At 35.9% G+C, this 4718-nt stretch overlaps 1 pseudogene; it reads right to left on the minus strand.

The window, feature by feature from the left end:
* Window positions 1-453: 453 nt before the first annotated feature.
* On the minus strand, window positions 454-2742 carry LOC142541105 (protein NRT1/ PTR FAMILY 2.7-like; annotated as a pseudogene).
* Between the last annotated feature and the right edge of the window lie 1976 nt (window positions 2743-4718).

Below are 4718 nucleotides of genomic sequence, written 5' to 3' on the forward strand. Positions count from 1 at the left end.
CCAGCCGAAAGAGTGTTCAACTGGTGAAGAAACCTAGCTGATCAGTTCAACTGAACAAGAGTGAAATCAGTTCAACTGACGAGTCAACTGATTTCACTAGACCAGCTGAAGATCAATTCAGCTGCCAGTTCGAAGCATTGATCAGAATCTTTCAATTATGGATGAAGACAAACTCTTTCACTAGAGTCCAGATGTACCTGAATGTACTCCATGCTGTTATTTTTTCAATCACCAAAACTTAAGAAAATAGAAATATTCTAACATTCAAATTTTTTTCTTGATTGATAATATAATTAATTCTTCCAACATTCAAAAGATAGTCTTTCTTGTATATCCCTTCGAACAAATCTCCCTCTTTTGATCGTCAAATTAAGTCCACGATTGTTGACTGATTTTTTTTTGTTCGCACTAGAGATCTCTTGCATAAGTGTACAAATAAAGTAAATGTCATAATTATATAAAATCGTAAAATATTATTCAAATAAATATTGTTTTACACAAAAGTCAATAAAATCTAAGCCACAAGTTGACTTGCTATACACCTATTTTAACACTTCCTCCATCTGATCATGAACTTTATTTTTTGTATTTGTACATCCAAGAACACAAAACATAATACCCAAAATTGAACACCCCAAGCACCACTAGCACCCAATACATATTTTCTAGCCTCCCATTATTTATATCATTTGGCAGCCAATCTGTCACACTTCTTACAATCTCAATCACAGCGCCACTCAAATAAAAAGCCATCCCAATTATCAATGAAATCATGGCTGTCGCCATGCTTTTCAGGCAATTGGGAAACTCTTGATAGTACAAAGAAATTTGTCCCGGATAATGAAATGCTTCGGCTATGCCCACTAGAGCGAGTTGTGGTACCAACCAAAAGACCGACATCGAACCAACATTAGCGCCACTTTCGGGCTCTTGATACCATGCTATGCGCGCCTTTTTGACTCGACTACAGCAGAGACGGCCATGCTCGCCACATTGAACACATGACCGATTCCAATGCGTTGCAACGGTGTCAGGTCCCGGTCTATCCAGGTCACTTTCTTGAACACAGGCCAGATGATGTGATCAAAGAGGCCTAGGCTTAGCGCAGTGAAGATAAATGTGAATACTAGCATGGTGGCTGCCGGAATCCGGACATTTTCGACCATGTGGCGGTCCATGGTTAGAGCTTGGAGAACTGAAAGGCTCATTTGGATTCCGATTGGGGTGGCTAGAAGGATGGCGGTTGACCACAGAGGGAAAATTTGGATCAGAGTTTTGAGGTCTTCGACTTGTTGCACGGTGCATAATTTCCATTGTTTTGAGATGGTCCCATTTTCTTGTATGCCTCCTTCGGTCTTAAGTGCAGCACGGTTAAGTGATCTGTATGAAAACAAACGATCAAGAAAACATCAAATATTTGCTAGATTGACTGTATATTGAGCATATAAAATATATATATATATATATATACCTTAAACACATAGTCGGTGCCTCCAGCATTGCATTGTCTCCAACATGATCTCCGTAATAATAATCTGTGATTTGAGAAGAGATGGAGGACTTCCTCTTTCGAACACTCGCAACAATTACTCGTGCAAAGCCAGTGAAAGGACTTCCTTGCGGATTAAAAAAATAATAATATCGGCTACCTATCAAGAAAATGGCCAATCCAACCATGTTCGCCGCTAAGCATATACTGAAACCCCATGCCCAACCAAAATTTTCTTCAATATACACAATTCCCGTGCTGGTTACAAGTGACGAAACGTAAGCAGTGAAATAATACCAATTGAAGTATCTATTCCGGTCCTTAGGACTGGAAAACTGACTTGCTCCCATTGTTGTGATGGTGTAGCACGTGCCACCTAGCCTCATTGTCGTTAGAGCCAAACTGACGTAGACTACGGCATACTGAAAACTTGATGCCGGGACACAAGAATCTGATCCGTTTTCGCATCGAGTAGGGCGTAAATTGTCTAGTGTCGCGGTGAGGAGTAGTAAAATCAGACCCTGCATGAACAATTTTTATCACGAATATAGCATAAAAAAATATTTGAAAAACATGAATGGGATCGAGTGTAAACTCTAGCAAGTAGCAATGAAGCAAGATAGATTAACGGATTTGAAATCATTCAATCAAAACATGAATATCAAGGCTATTTTCAATGAAACCTGCATATAGTTGCCGCTGGTGGACAGGTTAAAAAGACTTTACCAGCAGATAGATGATAAAGGAAATCAAAATGACAGAGAAACAGCCAAGAAATGAATCAGCAACAACTGCGGCGGCAACGGGAATCAAGGTGGCGGTGCCGCTGACTACACTGCTGATTTGAGCAGCATCAATTCTGTTTATGTTAAATTCATCGATCAAGTACACTATCAGGTTGCTCAGCCACCCCCCTGCCAATTGCAGTCCCACAACCGTACCTGAAGAGGGAACCAGAAAAAATTGATCCAATTTTTTACGACTTGCATATAGAGATTATACATATTCATGCATGGATCATGCAATATATATGACTGTTATTTAAACTGATTAATGCGTATTAGAAACTGAGAAACACCTGTGAAGAAGGGAAAGGCATTCCAGCTTCCTCGTTTGATATCTTTCGGGGTTAGGAGCAGAGCCTCTCTCTCTCCCGAGTTCTCCATTTTAGCTAGCATTGAAGAATGCAGGTATTATGATAATTTATTGTCTGAATGAATTTATAATAAGCTTAATAAGAAGCAAAAATGTGAATTTAATGTGTGTTTGAAATAATATTTTTTTTGCTATTATTTACATTAAAGCTACTATATATATACATATATATGTGTTTTAATTTTGAATCCAAGATTTGTTTTTCAAAAATTAAAAAAAAAATTAATTTAAAAAAGTGGATAGGTCCGTTCGTGCTAGGCAGTTTTTTTAGAAAAACAAGAAAAACATGACAAACGGTGGGCCATCTTCGTTGGACCCTTATTTAATGTAAAGAATAATTATATTCCTATATAAAAAAAGAACAAAAAGAAAACGACAACATGCGTGGTCCCTGATCCTTTTTATTTTCTGTATTTTTTAACGACATTTTTTATTATATAATTTTTTGAAAATGTTTTTGCATTATTAATTCTTTTGAAATATCGAAAATACATCTATATTACATCTCACGAAAATTAAATAGATGTTTCTAACTTTGAATTTTAAAAAAATCGGCATGATTTATGCTTGTTAATGCGATTTTTTGAATTTACGCTCATTTTGTGGCTAATAATCAAAATTTTAAATTAAACAATATTATTTCAAATGTATAAAAATTCCCTTTTATTAATTTATAATAATTTTAAAATTCACATAATATATCGGTCAAAATATAAATTTTCCAGATCCACACGATATGTTCGAACAAGAAATCATAGAATTTTCGAGCAAGAAACTAGGTAATGTTACTGAAGATTTGCTAGAAGAAATTTTACATGTGGCGATGCTGACCAATGTCTTAAAATATAACCCAAACACATCGCCAAATATTTGGAGATGTAAGAACTCGTCGCCGAACTGTGTCACAAATTGCATGTAGGCAAATGCCAATAGGCCCTTTGGAGACGCGGTAAGTAACCTGTTTCCAATGATATACACATTTCGTGACTTTGAACGCACACGTCGCCAAAAAGTATTACCATTTGGCGACGACGTCCTTGCGTCGTTAAATGAAATTTTTGGCCTGATTTTTGGATATTATAGTAATTATTTGACGACACAAAAAACTCGTCACCAAATATATTAGACATTTGGCAATATCCTTCAAGCATTACCTATTTTTAAATTTTTTTATTCATCTTCATTTGCTGACACTATAAAATCGACACCAAATTGTGTCATTAATCTTTTCATTTTTGTACATTAAATATGAATATCAAATAAAATAATTAAATATAATGAAATTTAATAGATGTGAAATTTACTATTCAATACTCAAACATTTTTCAAAGATAAACAAAGTAGACAAATAATGTCCAAAAAACATAATCACTCAAACACTAATTAGATAATGTTGCAAAATAAAAAAACTACATAATCGTTGCAGGAGACGAGAGAAGTGGCGGAGGAGATCAAGTTGAAGAGCTTTTCAGTGAAGGCTGTGTTAGAGTAGTTGCCCGTCGAGCCAAGTGTTGGCCGAGGGTTCATGTTGAAACTCTATATATGTATAAATAATCTTTATTTTAATAATATTTGAAATTTTTATTTTGACACATCTTTATCTGTATACCCATGTTAGTTGCATAGATAAAGCCCTTGAATATACAAATAGTAGAAAGAATATGAGATGCACATATCATGAGTATCATGAAACTCATATTTGGAATACTATATATTCTAAACAGTTTCTAGTCGATTCAGCCGCCGCTAAAAAGGATAAAGACCGCTCGAGCTTGAGACTAGTATCTGCGATGTGAGTACCATGTTTCATTGGAAGGGGACATTGTGATGTCCAAGCATGCAAATAGGTGCTCCTTGTAGAGTGCATTTGAACAACCCTCCATGAAGGACTTTCCAAATGGTTCTCACTTATCGAGTGGAAACGTCATAGTTTATGGTTGTACACCATTAGTCCTTATGATTCGAGACAACATTGAGACTTTATATGCTAGCATTGCACTTTGACTTGTTTACCAACTCATATCAGGTCATCAGGTGGCAAGGTTGGATGTTTTGTCGAAACATATAGGAGTCG

This window comes from Primulina tabacum, chromosome 3, assembly GCF_025594145.1.
Source record: "Primulina tabacum isolate GXHZ01 chromosome 3, ASM2559414v2, whole genome shotgun sequence".
NCBI lineage: Eukaryota > Viridiplantae > Streptophyta > Magnoliopsida > Lamiales > Gesneriaceae > Primulina > Primulina tabacum.